Source organism: Mustela erminea, chromosome 4, assembly GCF_009829155.1.
Source record: "Mustela erminea isolate mMusErm1 chromosome 4, mMusErm1.Pri, whole genome shotgun sequence".
In the NCBI taxonomy this organism is placed as follows: domain Eukaryota; kingdom Metazoa; phylum Chordata; class Mammalia; order Carnivora; family Mustelidae; genus Mustela; species Mustela erminea.
This window is the reverse complement of record NC_045617.1, coordinates 116,573,841-116,579,840: the sequence shown is the minus strand read 5'-3', so window position 1 is coordinate 116,579,840 and position 6,000 is coordinate 116,573,841.

Here is a 6,000-nt window from a genome sequence, read left to right as displayed (position 1 = left end):
ACTGTCGGAGCGGCTGTGCTACTCCTCCTGACTCCCGACCCTAGTACCCTGTGGATACTGGCTGGAACCTTTCCCAGGCCTCTGGCCGCTCCAGACAAGCCACCACACCAGCACAAAAGAAGGAAACCTGAACCTTCTGCAGAAACTCCGAAGCTATAGATGCTGTTACAAAGAGGGCTTAGCACTGATGTATCACGGGCTCCTGAAAACTAGTTAAGACGGGGCCAGAAACCCAATAGAAAATGAGCAAAGGATATGAATAGGCAGTCCACATAAAGTGTTGAATGGCCCGGAAACATAGAAGACGCTCCTTATAAAAGATGTGCTTATAAAAGATGTGCAAATTAAAGTTTTTGAGATAACTTTTTTTTTTGCCCGTTATTTTGGCAGAAATTCATACCTTTACTAACTTAATCTACTGCAGAGGCTGAGGGGAACAGAGGACACTCGGCAACCCCATGGAAGGCAGAAAGGCGAGATCTGGCAAAAGTTATAAATGCACATCCCTTCACCCAGCAATCCCACTACCAGAAATGTATTCGATAAATCGACCTGCACATATCCAAAATGTACGTGTTATTTATTCCAGCTTGGCTTATGATAATGACTAATTAGAAGCGATTTGGACATCCATTAAAAGGGGATGATGAAATAGATTATGGTAGATCCATTTAATAGAACTCCATGATGATGGCAAGCTCTCCAAGGGGCAGTATAGCATAGCAGTTAAGAACCTAGACTCAGGGGCCTCTGGGGGGCTCAGTTAAGTGTTTGACTCTTCTTTTCTGCTCAGGTCGTGATCTCAGGGTTGTGAGATCCACCACTTCGGGCTTCATGCTCAGCTCAGAGTCATCTGGAGATTCTCTCTCCCTCTCTTGTTGTTCCTCCCCCCAAATAAATAAGTGAATCTTTTTAAAAACGGGGACAAAAAGAACCTAGACTCGAGGACAACCTGGCTGTCTTGGAATTCCAGCTATGTTACTTCCTGGTTATGTGCCCTTAGATAAATTAGCTAACCTCTCTATAGCCTCTCTCCACTAACTGTCTCTGTTTCCTTAATAGTAAAACAGAGTGGGGCACCTGGGTGGCTCAAGCAGTTAAGTGTCTGCCTTTGGCTGAGGTCATGATCCCAGGATCCTGGGATCAAGTCCTGCATTGGGTTCCCTGCTCAGTGGGGAGTCTGCTTCTCTCTCTCTCTCTCTCTCTCTCTGCCTGCTACTACCCCTGCTTGTGCTCTCTCTCTCTCTTCCTGTGTGTCAAATAAATAAATAAAATCTTAAAAAAAAAAACCCCGGTAAAACAGAGCTAATAATAATACCTATCTCATAAGGTTGCTATGAGGAGTAAATGAGTTAACATTTCTAAGACAACTAGAATAGTGCCTGATCACCATGCAAAGCAAAACAATCATGGTACAGACGGAACAACGTGCACTGCATGCTACATTTTGTGTGTAAGTGTGTATATATGTATGTATATATATATATATATTTAATTAATATATATATAAAAAGAAGCTCCAAAAGGATATGTAGCAAGCTTCTAGACATAAAGGGGATTCAGGATAGAAAATAAGAGCAAGAGTTTTCATTGGAAACTTTTTAATATTGTTTTGATTTATGCCTATCAAAAGAGTAAAATAAAATAAGAAAGATGTTTTTAGCATTTGTTCCATGCCAACAAGTCAAAACCTAAATAATGATGGAACTGTATGGGCATTGCCTAAGACAAACTGTAAAAATGAGGACATTTCTTTTTGGAAGGATAGAAGTGATGCTCATATGATCAAAGTCTACAAACTTTTGAATCCATGTGAGCAGGAAAAAGTGGAATCCCTCCTTCACAAAGAACTATGACAGGTGTTGGGGCACCTGGGTGGCACATCTGGTTAGGCAACTGGCTCTTGATTTTAGCTCAGGTCATGATCTCAGGACCATGAGATTGAACCCCATGTCTACTCTGCACTCAGCAAAGAGTCTGCTTGTCAGTCTTCCGTCCCCCTCTGCTCCCTGTGCCCCTCCCCCTGCTCTCTCTCACTTTTTCTCTCTCAAATAAATAAATAAATAAAACTAAAAAAAAAAAAATACACACAAGTATTTCATGCTCAAAAAATAACAATATTTGTTTCATTTTTAAATAACAGTCTTCCTACAAAGAACTCAAAATGTATATATAGAGCTTCTAGTTTATAACTTTCTTAATACTTGTAATACTTCAAAAAGGGGGAGGGTTGATGAGGTAGACAGAGAGGTAAAAGAACAGGGTCCTGCAGATCTGAACACAGGCAACAAAGTTGGGGCCAACAGGTGGCAGGAGGGCCCTGTACCCTGGGAAGGGCCAGGAGAAATCACCCATTTTTGTGTCCTCTGCTTTGAGGATGAGATTCAGTTTCACTCACAGAAGAAAATGCTTAAGATTTCCTTACAAGGAGCTCTGGGGCCATCCACGGCACTTGTGTTTTCTAAGTGGCACGGCCTCCTTGGGCTTTCCCGGGAGGCATCACAAACAGCTCATAGCGGGTCTCTCTGCACAGACAGCCAGTGAATCGGCCGTTCTCCAACAAACCAGGTGTGAACCAATGGTGATGGGTAAAAAGAAAGGGAGAGGAAGGGTCTTCTTCTGTTCCAGGAGGATTCTCGGTTTCTCAGAGGAAAGCAGAAGTTGGCAGGTACATTCCCTTTAAATCAAGCGTAGCAACACATGGACTCCTCCGAAGAAAAGCAGCACAAAATGAGCCAGTGCCTCCCTGACAGGAAGATCCTGTTTGAGAAAAGATCACAAGAGGTTTAAAAAAACAGCAATAGAATAACCCAAAGAAAGAAATTCAATATTAAGGTTAATTCAGTGAGGGAAATCTGGGTGGCTCAGTCAGTTAAGTGTCTGCCTTCCACTCAGGTCATGATCCCAAGGTCGGGGGCGGGGATTGAGCCCAGGTTCTGTGCTCAGCAGCGTGCCTGCTTCTCCCTCTGCCTCTCTCCCTGCTTGTGCGCGTGCGCACACACACACAGACACTCTCTCTCTGACAAAAATCTTTAAAAAAAAGATTAATTCAATGAATGCCACAAACAAGCTCCTTGGACTGCTTTATGAATTATATGAGCAGGACAATATCTTGGTCTGTTTTGTAAGCCCCGCACCTTCTGGATGCCTTGGGAAGTTTTCCTCTGGATGTCTTTTCCCAGGTTAATAACCATAAGCAAATTGGGGCATTCTTTTCAGGGCTAATAACCTCTTCCTCTGGCTTTGCAGAGCCCTTCCTTAGTGCTCTCAAAGAAGCAAGACGTTTGCTTTGGGGTTGGAGGCAAGGATAGGATTTAGGTGAGTTGGCGAGGAGGGGGCATGAGCAAAGTTGGAGGTGACAAAGAGCATAGGAGGGGTGCGGAGCAGCACGGAAATGCCACTGTTGATTTGTGAACATCAAGAGAAGAAGCTCTGAGGGTCCAATCCAAATGGGTCTCCATCCCTGCCCCTCTTTGGTTTTTTCTCAACCCAGCAGCTTTAGGGTCGGGTGGGGGGTTCTGCTTGGAGCTCTCCAATGGGTCTGCCTCAGTCCTCAGGGCCCCGCCTTACCTGCCCCCACCAACCGCTCTGACCATATTTTTTACAACTTTGCCCTTACTCAGCCTCAGCCACATTGCCTCCTGCTCTTCTTCAAACTTGCCATTGGCTCGTGCCTCAGAGTCTTTGCTTTCCACTGCCCGCAGGTATCCACACTCCCTCCCGTACTTCCGTCAAGGTTTTGCTCTGAAGCCACCCTCTCAGGAAGGCCTTCCCTCCTCTACTTAAAAGTCTAAATCCCCCCCCCCCCCATATCCCTCACCATTCCCTTACTTTATTTTTCTTCACAATATTTACCTCTGTCTGATAAACTATATATTTTATTGTTTGTCTTATAGTTTGTCTCCCTTTTAGAATATCGACTGCACGAGATCAGGGAGTTTTGTCTCTTCTTATTTATTTATTTATTTATTTAATTTATTTTTAAATTTTTTTTTAGTTTTGTCTCTATTTATTTTTATTTATTTATTTAATTATTATCATTTAGTATATTATTTATTTATTTTTATATTCATTTAATTTTTAAAAGATTTTATTTATTTATTTGGGAGAAGGAGCACATACACGGAGAGAGGGGCAGAGAGAAGAGGGAGAAGCCAACTCCCCGCTGAGCACAGAACCTGATGTGGGACTCGATCCCCGGCCCATGGGATCATGACTTGAGCGGAAGGCAGATGCTTAACCCAATGAGCCATCCAGACACCCCAGTTTTGTCTCTTTTAATCTCTGTCATATCTCCAGAACTTAAACAGATCCTGACACAGAGCAGATGCTCAATAAACATTAGTGGAATGAATGAATAAATGAGTGGTAAACCAGTAGTAGTGATGAGGGAGCAAGAGGCTGGCTGAAGACAAAGCAAAAGCTGGCGCCTTGCACCCCCCCCTTCATCCGCTCCCCTCCATATGTGTGGCATTCCTCAGGACCCCTGACCGCCATAAAACGATAAATAGTTAACTTGCAGAGATCACAGTCCTGCAAGGTAGGAGTCTCCCTTGGTTTGCAAATATCCTTGAGATTTACAACAAAGAAGTTACCTTATCAATAGCCCAATCTCCAAAGACACAGAACTCAGTTCCTCAAGCCTAATGTTACCCTCCCCTCCATAAAAACCGAAGGAGGTGGAAGTAGAAGGAAAAGTAAATAAAGTTAAATTTCTTCTAAACCTAAATCTTATTAACAAGGATGCTTGATAGCAGGAATGTAACATTCCACCAGACTTCCAATTGTCTTTACTCGATAACAACTAAGCCTTCAATATCCTGATAGTATTCTTTGCCCCAATAGCCCTTCTGAACACCCCTTTGTCCTCACCTACCCAACCATGGGGTATATAACATGCCCACCTTCACAACCTGGGGCAGCCGCATCTCTGCCTGCCCACGGGCCCTGTCCCCGTGCTCTAATAAATCACCTTTTGCACCAACGACGTCTTAAGAATTCTTTCTTTAGTCGTCGGCTCCGAACCTCCTCACCCCACCGAACCTGACTTAGGTTCTGGGACTTCATCAGTAGCAAACTAAAAAATTTAGACTTTGTCCTGTCTGATGGGGTCTGTGATCAAAGGAGCGAGACCAATACAAAACTAAGGTCAAGCCAAGCTTTATTCTGCGCCAGCACCGAGAATCAAACTGCCTGGCCGGGCTGTCTCTTATGGAGAGAGCGACGACCCCCAGTCTCACAGACTAGCTTTTATAGAGCAAAGGCCAGGTGGTTGAGCCTGGCCAATGAGATTGTCTCCACCTGACCTGACTCATCCTTGCATTCTGGGCTCTGTTATCAGGGACTGGCCGACCATATTTTACTGGTTTCCCAGACTTGCTTTTAAGTAAGTTCCTGGGGAGGGGGGTGGGGTGAGGTGGGGTGGGCAGGGTCAGTTTAAGTTTTACTGCATAAACAACAAAATGGCTGTTTAACCGAGATGGAGTCCCTCTGACTAAGTAGGCCCCTACACTGTCAACACCTGGGAATCTTTAAAGGACTGTTTCCCTTTAAAGTTGTTATCAGTTAGGAAAATTGAATGAAGTTCGTTCCAGGAAGGTAGATAAGGAAGTGTATAGAGCACTAAGTCAGACGCTCACATATGTAAATTGTAGATATGCCACTTAATTGCCCTGTGACCTTCAGTTACCTAATCTCTCTGAAACTCAACTCCTCCTCCTGAAATACTAATCCACTAATGCATACAATTATTGGGAGAATCAAATGAAACACATCAGCGTCTTTCAAAGAGTACCTGGAAGAAATCATTTATTAATGTTAGCTTTTCTCCCCTCTTTCTAACAAAGTGAGAAATTCCCTATGTGTTATTGTACCAGTCAGGGTTCCAGAGGAAACAGATGGCACACTTCAAATTAGGTTAATTTAGGGAGAGTTAAATAAGGTGGGGGATACATGGCATTGTGCGTTTCCCCAGGCTGGTAATGTCTGAGCTGTTGCCAC